A 14,444-nucleotide genomic window follows, 5' to 3' on the forward strand; every position below is an offset into this window, starting at 1 on the left:
CATTCTAGTGTGTGAGGAGAGACAATAAACATTAAAAAAAAAAAAAAAAGAGCAAAGTATCCAGTATGTTAGATGCTCTGGGTACTGTGGAACAAATATCAACAAAAGAAGGTAAAGAGGAGTATCAGGGTCGGGGGACAGACTCTAGTATTAAAGATGGTGGAAATACATATTAGAGGGTAGAATGTATGAACCTGAGATCATGAAAGGGTTGCAATGATCGGGAAATTAAAAGGCCATTAATTTTCAGAAATAGAGTTAAAGGATCTAGCACATAATCGCTCATGTTTCCCTTTCAACAGTGATGATTTTCCTATGAAGAACCCTAGTTAAAGTTTGTCCCTTTGATTCTAAGAGTGGAGTACCTGGCCCAGTATGAGACAAGTTTTCTAGCATACTGATGGAAGTATGCTGGACGTTTGGCAGAAGAGTACAGAGGTCCAGCCCTGCAAATGACTGGCTGTGAGACCTGGAAACATCAATTTCCTTCTCTGGACCTCAAAGATTTTCTAGATTGACTGGCACTTACCCTGGGAACTTCACACTATTTGGAGAATAAAGATCAGTATGTGTAATCAAAAAAAGGGTGGTAGTAGCATAAAGACAGAACTATAGGCTGAAAAAATAGAATAAAGAGGCCAAAAATAAACCCTCGCATATATGGTCAAATATTAAGAACTCACATAACTCAACAACAACAACAACAAAAATAACTAAATTTAAAATGGGCAGAGGACTTTAGACATTTTTTTCTAAAGAAGACATATGAATGTCCAGCAAGCATATGAAAAGATGTTCAATATCACTCATCATTAAAGAAATGCAAATCAAAACTACAATGAGATACCACCTGACATCCATAGGAATGGCTCCCAGTTAAAAAAAAGAAGTAATAAGTATTGGCTTGAATGTAGAGGAAACTGCTGGAACACTTGTGCACTAATTATGGCAATATAAAATGGTTAAGTTACTATGGAAAAACAGTATGGTGTTTCTTAAAAAAGTTAAAAATAAAATCACTGTATTACCCAGTAATTTTGGTTCTGTGTATGTATCCAAAAGATTTGAAACCAGAGTCTCGAGGAGGTATTTGTATACTTGTGTTCATCTCAGCATTTTTCAAAATAGCCAAGCAGTGGAAGCAACCCAAGTGTCCAATAATGGATGAATGGATAAACAAAATGTGGTACTTACATACAATGGAATATCATTTAGCCAGAAAAAGGAAATTCTGACATAGAACATGGATAAAACTTGAGGACATTATGCTAAGTGAAATAAACCAGACCCCAATGAACAAATACTGTGTGACTGTACTTATATGAGGTACTTAGAGTAGTCAAGTTCATGGAAACAGAAAGTGAAATGGTGGATGTCATGGGCTATGGGATAGGAGAAATCACAGTTCCTTACTGCATTCTGCAAGAAAAACAGTTCTAGAGACTGGCTGCACAAGAGTCTGAACATCCTCAACACTTAAAAATAGGCAGGATGGTAAATTTTACAGTATGTGCATTTTGCTATAATAAAATTTTTAATTTAAAAACCAGTAATGTAAGATCAGTAAGGAATATACATGTAGGACGTTTGCAAATCATGTTAGAACTGTAAGCATTATCCCCGTGCTCTGACTTGCTCTTTGATAAGAAGTGATGGGTTTTACAGAAGCACACACTCGCTCCCAGATCTTCCATGATACAGCACACAAAACGGGGTGACTGCCCAGGGTTCACAGTAGTCGCAGGACACCATTTTGCAAGGTTTCTGTGGCAGACTGTCTTCTTCCCCCTGCCCAGATGAAGTATTGATGGATTACTATTATTCAAACATTGCAAGTCAACACAAGTGAAATATGGTACCATGTTTTGAAACAGGAGAATTAGGGCAACACTGAGTCTAGATGTTTCACATAAATTCTTCCTTAGATTTGTGCTGGCTCCCTTCAGTTTTTCTGAATTTCAGAGAAATTCATAAGACTTGGCTTGGTCACAGACTTGGCTGAGCCTGCGTACAACAAGATGTGTGGTTGAAATGAGCTTTACAAGTTTATTTCTCTGTGCAGGCTCTGGGCATAAGAAAATCACCTTTTGAATCATTTGTAATACATTCATTCAACAAACATTCACTTAGCAACTACCATATGCCAGCTCTAGCTGGTAATTAAGATGCAGGCTCTGCCTTCCAGGAGACTCATGGAGTTGAGGCATCAAAGGCAAAAACCTGTGATTACATTTCAAAAGTGCAGAATCCAGAGGCAGGAGATAGCATGACATACTCCAGGAAAGAGTAAATACCTCAGTAAGAGTGGAATTCAGGCTTCATGGCATCAAAAATGAAAAAGAAGGGGCTAAAAAGTTACTGGGTTAGAATGCAGTGCAATTGAACTCCAGCCAAATGGCAGTGTTTCCCATTAAAGATGTTCCCAAAATGTCAGGTGCCATGAAGATGGCCCATTGATGCTTCTGTGACTTTATTTTGCTTCCAAAGAAATGGGTGGTTCCTTGACCACTCCCTTTGAGAGGGATTTATCAGTGTCCTCAGCCTCCTCTTGAGAGATGCACATTCCAGAGAGTTAAGAGCACGGGTTACAGTCAGCAACAGTCAAGCCTTCAGTCTGAACTGTGTCTGCCACCCCTTGGCTGTGAGGTATTGGGTGACTGAACTGTCTAGTGTCTGTATATACAGAACTGTATATTCACTAGTGTCTGGTGTCTGTATATACGGTGTAACGAGGGGGAGAGGACGGCTCCTACATTACTGGATTGCTGTGTAGTTTACACGAGGAAATCGGTGTCATGTGCTCAGCACATAGCTGCTGCTGCTGCGGCTGCTAGGTCGCTTCAGTCCGTGTCCAACTCTGTGCGACCCCATAGACGACAGCCTACCAGGCTCCTCCGTCCATGGGATTTTCCAAGCAAGAGTACTGGAGTGGGGTGCCATCGCCTTCTCCGGAGCACATAGCTAGCACTTTGTAAATGGCATGGATGGTATTCAACCATTCATTCACTCTTTCATCAGGCGTTTAATAGGCACTTTCCAGACACGACGGGGGGGAGGGGGCATGGTAAAGATAAAGCAGAGTTCACAGTCTTCAAAAAGCCTCCAGACTAGTGGGTCAGATAGACATAATTACACAGGACGATAGCATGTCAACGTGTTTCCTCTCTCCACTTCTTAGGCCCCTTGGAAGGAGGGTCCTGTCTAGTTTCTCTCCATAAAGAGGATGGCACAAAAGTCCTAGAGGCTTCAATAGAGCTCACAGGGCTTTAAGGATAAGCCTCAAAAACTGGTGACAAAAGAACCAGAGAGTGACTAGAACTTGCTGTATTTCCTATATTCTAGAGTAGAACCTGTTAGAACTAAAAAGGACCCTAGAGACGGAAGGAACCCACTCCTTCCCTTTCCAGATGGACAAAGACCACACGAGTCACCGAGGGTCACTCCATTTGGTTCAGTGCTTGCTCCCGGGATGGAGTGCTTTCCCTCTTCAGATGCGGCTTCCTTCCTCATTATCTTCTCAAGTACGTACTTTTCTGTGTTTCATCGTGACAGAATGTAATCTCCACACCAGTCCTCAAATGGAGAAGGCATACCAACAACTGTCTGCTGGTTCTACCCCTTTCTACCGTCTAATACCTGAAGCCCTGCAGCCCACATAGCATTAAGCTGGAGAAAAGTCCAGCTCTCTCTTCCTTCAGGTGCAAGTTTGTGAGCTGCCTTTGGGTCATCTGGGCTCTCTCATTCCCAGAGGCCACAGAAAATTTCCCAGGAACCTGGCTGGGAAGGCACAGGGATCACAGCAGTAGCATCAGCATGAATGGTCTAACCCCATTTTCCAAAGGTACTATCCAGCTCTCCATTCCCCCCTCCACCCCTTTCAAATTGACAGTAAGGCTCTCAATTTAGACAAAGGTTTGCGTCTGGCTCTTCCACTTACTAGGTGAAATTTCAGGCAAGTCATTTAACCTCCCCAAATCTGAGTTATCTTATCTGAAAAATAAGTATCATGCCACCCACTTCTGTAAGCCTGAGGTGTAATAATGATGTCTGATTAGGATGCTATGTGTAAAGGGGCAGCACAGGACTGGGCAAGGGGCAATGCCTTGATAATGGTACCTGGGAGGAGGAGGAGGAAGTGATTATTCTGTTAGCATCAGAAATAATATCAGAATTACACTTCATCCAAAAGAAACAGCAGAAATTCTCACTGAGCCATCTCTGACTTTTGAACTTCATACCTTTGCTTTTAGTGATAAAAAGTTCTGTTACCAAATCATGTATACACACATACACACAAAAACCATCCCTTTTCTAAACATCATAGTAACACTGTAAACCATAAGGAAACTAAGGATCAAAGGTCAAATATCTGGCAGCAGGTCGCTCTGCTAGAAAAGCAAGAAACAAATTTGAAGTGAGGTATTTGCAAGGACTGCTCATGTTTCGTCAGCTACTGATATATTCACTCCACCCTATTCCTCTTGTCATGTAACAGATTCTGAACAAAAGCTTCAAAGGTTTACTTGCTATCCATTTCCCGGATCTCAAAGAATCACTGGAGGCCCTCCCAGCCAGAACCCTTCCCCTCATGCAGTGAAGACCTCTCATCTTCCCTCACACATTTCTTCCTGGGGGATATGTGCATTCATATGTGTGAGTGTTTCCCCTTCTAAGTAAACAAACCCTGACACTGGACGTCTGTCAACAAAGATGACCCTCCACCCATCCACCCAATGTTTGTTAAACAACATTCCTGTCCTTCGTGCTCCTCCTACTGACCAGCCTAGCAGTCCTGATTCACACAGAACAGCACCCATCACCCTAGACAGCTTTGTTCCTTGTGCTAAAACTGTAACAGGCTTCTCTTCTGCCGGAGTTCCTCAGGCGTTCGGTATCTCATGCTATTTGTGCTCCCAGATCCATGCGCAGGTTTTCTTTCCTAGAATGGTGAGATTTCCTTGAACTCCTCAAAGCTCCTTTGTGCCCCCTCCTCTTTCTTGAGCTGCCTCAGACTGCCCGCCAGCTCCATTTCAAGCTCCAGGCTCCCTCCCCTCTCCTGCGTCTCTCCACCTTCTGCAGCTGGGGTCCTACCTACAGCTGGCCTGCCCTCTTCCATCATGCTTTACTCTCAGCCTCTGTCTTTCTCTGAAGGCTCTTCTCCCCTCCCCTTTCTTTCCTCTGTGCATCTCAGACAAAGATAGCCCTCTGTGAAGTGAACAAGTGTGCCCAGCTCCCCATCCACACAGCTCATTTCCCCTTCTGCTTTTCTCCTTAGGTTCCTTGTTTATTTCCTCATTACTGTATCACTTTCCTTCTCCTTGACCCCTTAACTTGCATTATCACTGAATCCCACTCCCTCTCACAAACTTCTCCTTCCCTTGCCCACTCTGAAGGTGCAACAACATTATTTCAAGACATGTCACCAGCTCTGGTTTGCTCCCTCTTTCCATCAGGGCCCTTGAAGGCGTTCCAGCTGTGTGTGCCTGCTTTTAATGTCATCCTTTTAGAAAAACTTTCAAAGACATTCTATTACGCCACAAGGGTAACTGTCGATTCATACCTCAACCCTTCATCTTGTTTCAAACAGGAAGCATCGTTGGAACCTCGTTTTGAGCGCCCCAAACACACACATCCTCTCCTCCCCATTCCTGTTGTCACTCTCTTGGCTCTGGTCCTAATTATTTCTCTCCGACGCCCCTCACCCACATCTCTGACTTTTTTCTTGTCAGTTTCCATCTGCCCTTCACACCCTCTGCTCAAGACTGATTCCAAAAGCAAATGTGATCAATTAATTCCCCAGATGACAAGGCTCCAATAGCTTCCCGTGACTTTCAACAGAGTCTAAACTCTCCAGGATGGAGTGCAAGGCACTTCGGGAACTGGTCCCTCCCTGCCTCCAACTGCAAGCTCATATCCCTCTACCTACTACCGTCTAAGCTCATCATGGACAGTAATATGGGACCACTTTGTGGGTACAGACAGGGGAAACACATTCTGGTAGTTCTTGCTGCCATGCCTCTAATATGATGTTCTTGTGCTGGGAATGCCCATTTTAGATAGACAGATAATTGGATTGGCCAGAAAGCTCAGGTTTCCTGTAAGATCTTAGAAAAACCCAAACAAACTTTTAGCCAACCCCAATAACTCCTATTATCTTTTCTCTTTCATCCCATTATCCTTCCAGCTTCAAGTCAACAAAGAAACAAAGAATAGATGGAGGGAGGGAGAAGTAACACATGGAAGATGGCAACAAGCAACTGCAGGGTACACTCAGATAATTTCTAGACCAACAGATGACTTCTCACCCTGTACCAATTATAACTAAATAGTTCTTTAAATGAAAGAGAAGGTTGTAATAGCCCTATACTTCCCTTGACACATTCAATTGGATATCCAGCTGTCCCAAGATAAACCAGCATGGCAAAAAGAACGATAAAAATAATAGCTAATTATTATTAGCTATTGATAATAATAATATCCAGAAACCACCAGAGTTCTTTACCTAGAGCAACTCACTTCTGCCTCAAAAAACAAGAGAGGAGGCAGTAATTTACTCAGAGCCATACACCTTTTCATAGAGGGCGAGAGTACAAACCACAAAGCCAGTGTTCTTAACCCTTACACCAATACTGCCTCTGTGATCTGCTATTTTAAGTAGTACTGTTAACATATACCGAACTTTCTTCAAGAAGTCTCACTATAGACAATGAAGGGCTGGGTCCCGCATGGCCCCGTTAATTAGACTATAACGTTCTTCCAGAAGCTCATCATACTGAAAAGAATACGGTGTTTGAATCAGAAGGCCTGATGGGGTTCAAGCTCTATCTGTATCACTCAGTAGGCATGTGGCCTTAAGGCAAATCATTTCCCTTGGTCTTCAATTTCCACCTGTAATGGAGATCTTAACACCTACTCTCGTGGGAATGCTCCAGAGTGTAAATGAGATAAAGTCTATAAAAGTATATCACAAAGGTACTCATTTCAATTCTAGCAGTTCTCGTCAAACACCAAAATATCCACGATTATTCTCCTAATGTGAACATCACCTGCAACTCTTTAGTTCCTGGACACTGAAGTTCTGCACATGTGTCCTGAATTTATCCTCACTGTGCAAATAATCAGAGCACTGGTTACTGTTAATGTAATCTTTTTCTGGACCACAAAGTCTTATCCTATATGAAGTCACTTCTCTTTTCAAATTATCCCCTTCAAGGATCCTACAGAGATGATTTCACCCTCCCCTCAAGAATGAGGTGAGGAGAAATCAAGGTGAAAGAGAAAGAAAAGCCAGCTTTGGTCCTTTTCATTTCATTTTTCAACCTACTGTGACCTTCATAATTTTCACTATTTTGCTATGTTTTCCCTCTTCTCCCAACTTTCTGTTCACAAACACTTACCAACCTTACTATCAGTTCAGTCGCTCAGTCGTGTCCGACTCTTTGTGACCCCATGAATTACAGCAAGCCAGGCCTCCCTGTCCATCACCAACTCCTGAAGTTCACTCAGACTCACGTCCATCGAGTCAGTGATGCCATCCAGCCATCTCATCCTCTGTCGTCCCCTTTTCCTCCTGCCCCCAATCCCTCCCAGCATCACAGTCTTTTCCAATGAGTCAAGTCTTCGCATGAGATGGCCAAAGTACTGGAGTTTGAGCTTCAGCATCGTTCCCTCCAAAGAACACCTAGGGCTGATCTCCTTCAGAATGGACTGGTTGGATCTCCTTGCAGTCCAAGGGATTCTCAAGAGTCTTCTCCAACACCAGTTACTATAGTCCATGTTAATACCATTAAGGGTGTCTGCTCTCACGATATCCAAATACCCAGCTTTGGTTCTCCAGCTGTGGCCAGTTTTCCTTCCATATCTGCATGCCTCATGGTTCACATAACCCTCTCAAAGCATCCTTTTCATCTCTAAGCATCCACACAATCATTTCCTGTAACTAATTTAAGTCCTTCAGTCATGTTCCTGGTGACCATGCTTTTCCTCCAGCCATGCAGGAGAAACTCACTGATCCTAGCCAGTAACAGAGCTGGGATCTGAACCCAGCTTCCTTGACCACAACCAAAACTCATTAAAGAATAACACATTAGCTCTACATTTTTGGTTTCAAGAATGTTTAGTAATTCACAAGTAAATAGCCTAGTACTATGCTTGGTTTCAGTGTGTCTGCTTATTTAACTTCTATGCAGAACACATCATGAAAAACACTGGACTGGAAGAAGCACAAGCTGGAATCAAGATTGCTGGGAGAAATATCAATAACCTCAGATATGCAGAAGACACCACCCTTATGGCAAAAAGTGAAGAGGAACTAAAATGCCTCTTGATGAAAGTAAAAGAGGAGAGTGAAAAAGTTTGCTTAAAGTTCAACATTCAGAAAACGAAGATCATGGCAACTGGCCCCATCAATTCATGGGAAATGGATGGGAAACAGTGGAAACAGTGTCAGACTTTATTTTGGGGGGCTCCAAAATCACTGCAGATGGTGACTGCAGCCATGAAATTAAAAGACACTTACTCCTTGGAAGGAAAGTTATAACCAACCTAGATAGCATATTCAAAAGCAGAAACATTACTTTGCCAACAAAGGTCCGTCTAGTCAAGGTTATGGTTTTTCCAGTGGTCATGTATGGATGTGAGAGTTGGACTGTGAAGAAAGCTGAGCGCCGAAGAATTGATGCTTTTCAACTGTGGTGTTGGAGAAGACTCTTGAGAATCCTTGGACTGCAAGGAGATCCAACCAGTCCATCCTAAAGGAGATCAGTCCTGGGTGTTCAACTGGAAGGACTGATGCTAAAGCTGAAACTCCAATACTTTGGCCACCTCATGCAAAGAGTTGACTCATTGGAGAAGACCCTGATGCCTGGAGGGATTGGGGCCAGGAGGAGAAGGGGACGACAGAGGATGAGATGGCTGATGGCATCACCGAGTTGACAGACATGAGTTTGGGTAAACTCCGGGAGTTGATGATGGACAGGAAGGCCTGGAGTGCTGCAGTTCATGGGGTTGCAGAGTCGGACACGACTGAGTGACTGAACTGAACTGAACTATGCTTGATAAGAGACAAGAGGGATACAAAATGAACACAGAGAAGTACTAACAAAGAGGAGGCTGCAACAGAAGCATCTGTTACTTTTGTATCACCTGTTGTGTAAAAAGGATATATTACTAATGTATACAGTAATTCACAGGAGTTTATTACAGAATCTATCATATGTAAGATAATCAAAAGGAAAAAGCAAGTTGTGTTGTTGGCCACTGTATCTTCAAGATCTCGTTTCCAGTTTGGCATATGGGAGGCACACTGAAAATATCAATTAATGAATCCTTCCATGTACTTTGCTAAGCTTGAATCTCTATGAGCATAGGTCCTGAATGTTTCTTGGTTCATTTACTTAACAGCCATCATTTACTGAACATTTACTATGCTGGGAAACAGTTCATGACCCCAGAGATGTCTTGATGCTAGCAGGTAAAAATAACTTCATATAAGACATGGTTTTTCCAGTAATCATGTATGGATGTGAGAGTCAGACCATAAAGAAAGCTGAGTACTGAGGAATTGATGCTTTTGAACTGTGGTGTTGGAGAAGACTCTTGAGTGTCCCTTGGACAGCAAGGAGATCAAACCAGTTCATCCTAAAGGAAATCAGTCCTGAATATTCATTGGAAGGACTGATGTTGAAGCTGAAGCTCCAATACTTGGGCTACTTGATGCGAAGAACTGACTCATTAGAAAAGACCCTGATGCTGGGAAAGATTGAAGGCAGGAGGAGAAGGGGACGATAGAGGATGAGATAGTTGGATAGCATCACTGACTCAAAGGACATGAGTTTGAGCAAGCTCCCAGAATTGGGTATGGACAGGGAAGCCTGGCGTGCTGCAGTCCGTGGGGTTACAAAGAGTTAGACACAACTGAGTGACTGAACTGAACTGAACTGAAGACAAGTGAAGCATGAATCGCCCCATTCTATCCAGGCAGAGGAAAAAACATACACGGGTATACAAAGAGGATACAAATTTATGTTGCTGGAAAACTGCATTTTTAAAGTAAAATACAAGGACTTCCCAAGTGCTCCAGTGATTAAGACTCTGCTTCCACTCTAAGGGTCATGGGTTCGCTCTCTGGTGGGTGAATCTGTACGTGCAAGGCCAAAAGAAATAAGCTTTAAAAAAAAATTGAACAGGAAATAAAGATGTCAACTTAAAAAACATCAGAAATAAAGTAAAATACAGTGTTCATGCGGAAAGTAACTCCAGTCACAACTCTTAGTTTTTGTTACTCCTTGATAACATACTCCCTTTATTTGGACTAAAAACCAAGACGTGTGAGAGGGTTTGGGCATGTTCCAGAAGCAGCCCGAAGATCAATGTGGTTCAGGGAAAGTGCACATGGGCCTGGGGAGGCGGAGGTAAAGACAACAGGGTGCTTGCATACATGCTAAGTTATTTCAGTCGTGTCTGACTCTTTGAAACCTTACGGACAGACAGTAGCCCACCAGGCTACTCTGTCCATGGGATTCTCCAGGCAAGAATACTGGAGTGGCCTGCCATGCCCTCCCTCCAGGGGACCTTCCTGATCTGGGAGGTCTGTGAAGTCCAGGGAGCACTGTGCTCGTCTGTAAACCAAGGAGACCTGATTTTCCTGATACTCCCCCTAGAGAGAGTCTGGGGCTGGGGGATGAGCAAAGGCCCTGGAGTGAGTCCCCAGGGCTGCACAGTCAGCATCAGCCACGTCCTCCCTGTGTGACCTCTGGCAGGCTAACTCCTAGGCCTCAGTTTCTTATGCAAAATTCGGATGATAATAATAGTACCTAACTCAATGGGTGTTGCGACACCTCAATGATCTTTTAGAATCATGCCTGATGAGTAAATACTAGCAATAATAATCCATCTAAACCAAAGCCATTACTGCCCCTGATTCACTAAAAGAATTTTTGGTTTTCCCGAAGTTCCACTTCAGCATAAGAATCTGATTCAGGCAAGCATTTCAGAAACTGCCTGTAATTGATGCTTACATTGATTATCAACAAGATAGATCAGGGGTCTGCAACCTCTGACCTGTGGACCTAACCTAGTTCGCTGTCTGTTTCTGTAAGTCTTATTAGAACATATTCATTCACACGGTCTACTATTCACGTGGTGGCTACTTTTGAGCTACAGAGGCAGAGTTAAAGAGTAGCAACAAAGCCCCTATAAAGACCTATGAGCTGCCAGGCTGAAAATACTACTATCTGGTTCCTTTCAGAAAACGTTTGCTGGCCCCTGAGACAGATGGCTGAATGATATATATATATATATATATATATATGACATCCACATATAGGAGTACATGAGAGCAAAATAAACACATGTATCCATAATCCAGAAAGTTGATTCAAGATTTGCTCCTAACCCTTTCCTGCTTTGGCTATTAGCTTAGATAAGTGGTTCTCAATGTCCTGCCCTCTTGTGATTTGCTTATATGAATGGGTTTATCTGTCAGCCTTTATCAAAGGTGGTGCAGAAAGAGAACAAATTTGAGACCTTTGTCTTAGATCTTACCAGACTATTTGGGTCGACCCAGGTAGAGCTTTATTCAAAGCAATCATTTCACTAACACAGGTCAAATTACTTTCCCCTTTTTCTATCAGACCAACGTCAGACCCAATGGGCCTTGTGTTGCAAAGACAAACTGCTGAAAGCAGAGAGCTTCAAAAACCAATAGAAACACACAGTTACATTAGCCTCTAGTCTTGAAGTACAAAAACAGCCTTTGTGGTTGTCTGAAATACAAGAGATCTCAATCGCTGTTTACTGAACCTTAAACCTTGACAAAAGAGGTTACTTTCAGGTCCTGAACTAGCTTCAGATTTATCCTTTCCTTAACAAAAGAGACTGAGCTGGATGAATCTCATCCCTTTTGCTATTTTAGAATCAGAGATTAGAGGAGAAGGAAATGGTTTTCAATGAAACTTCTTTGCAGGTGCCTCTGGAAAGCAGGGACTGACCATGCCCTCAGAGCAGTATGTTCAAAATGGTTTCTGTGAACACTATTATAATAGGTATTCTGTAAGAACAGGGAGAGGTTCCATGTCCATAAAAGCTCAAAGCATTTTGTTTTCTATGCTTCTTTCCAGTGGGGGTTCTCTAAGTCTTTACCTTGTGCATTATGAACCTCCAAGAGGGAGACCACCTGGGCAGTTTCCCAAACTTACTTGATCAAATAAAGCCTTTATGGGTCTGATTTTTCTTGGAATGTAATTTACGGAACATGGTCTTTAGATAATGAAAAATTTTACTGCAAGATGCGACCTACTTTTAGATACTCTCTTAGAAAACAGTTACTCATTAAAAACTTGGTTGTTTTTTTTTTTTGCCATTCTGCCTGTTGAAGGAGCAAATAATTATTAATATACAAGTGAAACCCTATATTATAAGCCATGGGGAACAACTTCTATGGAAGCAGGATTCCCAAACCTCATCCTTACAAACTGCTTCTCAGCTATCAAACTGGATACCACATATCATTAGTAATTTAAAGCAGGAATAAATAAATGTTCCTTAAGCCATTACTGCAGGACAAGAACTGCTTGACATGATACTGCGTTTAATCTCCAGAACAGCCTTGCATGTAAAAATTTAGTATTTCCATTTTGCAGATGAAGATATTGGAAGGCCAGAAAGTAACCTTGCCAACTATAAAATAACCAGCATTGAACCCATGTCTGGTTCAATCTATTCTTGGGTCTCATAACAGTTGTCCCAAGTACTTTATTTTTATTGAAATATAGGTGATTTGCAATGTTGTGTTAGTTTCAGATGTATAGCTAAGTGATTCAGTTACACACACACACACATTACTTTTCAGATTCTTTTCCTTTATAGGTTATTACAAAATATTGAGTATAGTCCCTGGTGATGTAAGTCACTATTGATTATCTGTTTTGAATATATTCGAGTGTATCTAAAAGAATTCTCTGTGATGATGGAAATGATACATACTGTGCTGCCCACTAGCTCTACTAAGGTAGCCACCAGCCACATAACACAACTGATCCCTTGAAATGTGGCTAGCACGACTAAGGAACTGGATGTTTTATTTTAATTAATTTACACTTAAAGAACCACAGGTGTTCCTCTATCATACTGGAAGAGCATAGAACAACCGCATTCTTAAATACAGAGTCTGCTTGACTCAATTTTCAGAAACATCAAGTTTCTGAAAGATAGTTTCCTGCTACCAACGTCTGGTTTTACCATATGTCACTAATTAAGGAGCCAACAGATCCTGAGGACAGGGATCAAAGGGGAAATGGGGACGGGGGAGTAGACTGACGAACAAGGTGAAGCGAAGGCAGAACACGTGGGCAAGATAGAACGCAAGGTAAAGGAAGAAAGCGGGCTAGGGTTACTTCTTGCCAGGCCAAACCAGCTGAGGCATGTTAGCAAAGTATAAGGCGGTGAGGCAGACACAGCAAGAGCAAAGCGCCTGGAGACCTGGGGTAACTCCGAAAGTGTGCACTGCATTTTGGCAGGCTCCGGGACGCCGCCTCACGCGTCTCTCATTCTATTTGCTGTCAGTGAAGCACAAGAAAAGCTTGGGCACTCACAACATTAGACACAGGTTTCGGAAAAGTCCATTTAACCTCCCATTTCTATGCTGAACAAGCCAGGTGAGAAATGCGTAACTGTGTCATGTAGCATTTTCAGGTGAAGGTGCCTGCAATTTTCATTAGAGGAGCCCAGTCCTCGACTTACTAACAAGTATTTGCTATGCGGCTCTATACAGGCAGTTAGAATATCCCTAAGAGAGTCCATTTTTGTCCCCATTTTTTCCCTGAGGTCATAAAGGACTGTTACTGTACAGAAATCATAAGATGCTAGAATCCGAAGGATCCAGAAATCACTATTTTCAATTCCCCTATCCAATGTGGGATTATCCAGTCATCTATAGCACCCCATTACCTCAATCTCATGATCACATATAAATAATTTCACACTTAGACAATTCCTTGAGCCAAAACTTGCTTTTTCTAGCCTTCACTTCTTTGATAATAAACAGAAGAATTCTAATATTCATCACCCACAGCAGTGTTTAAAATACTTAAAGATGGTGATTACACTCCACCCTCCCCCGATACACCTCTCCCTGCCAACAAATACATATTTCAAAGCAGAAATATCTCTGGTTGCTTCTATTATAATTTTTAAGGAATACCTTTTTTTTTTTTTGGATCATTCAACATTCTTTCTCCAGATACACTTTGGTATAATCAATTTCCGTACCACCAACACTTTATCTAACTAATCTACTGCATTCCGTGCTTGGTCCTGGGCTCTGGGGAAAACAGCTGAGACAGAAGACTCCATGCCACGTTCATGGAGTTTATGTGAGGCAGATGTGTCTACACTTACTTAACTTCCAACTGACCCTCCAGAGAATTGGGACAAGAACTCAACTT

At 42.3% G+C, this 14,444-nt stretch overlaps 1 protein-coding gene across 2 annotated transcripts in view; it reads right to left on the reverse strand.

The window, feature by feature from the left end:
- DAB1 (DAB1, reelin adaptor protein) overlaps positions 1-14,444 on the reverse strand; it is a 463,784-nt gene that overhangs the window by 418,229 nt on the left and 31,111 nt on the right. The gene's annotated exons all lie outside the window — the stretch shown is intronic.

This window comes from Capra hircus, chromosome 3 (assembly GCF_001704415.2).
Source record: "Capra hircus breed San Clemente chromosome 3, ASM170441v1, whole genome shotgun sequence".
Classification (NCBI taxonomy): Eukaryota; Metazoa; Chordata; class Mammalia; order Artiodactyla; family Bovidae; genus Capra; species Capra hircus.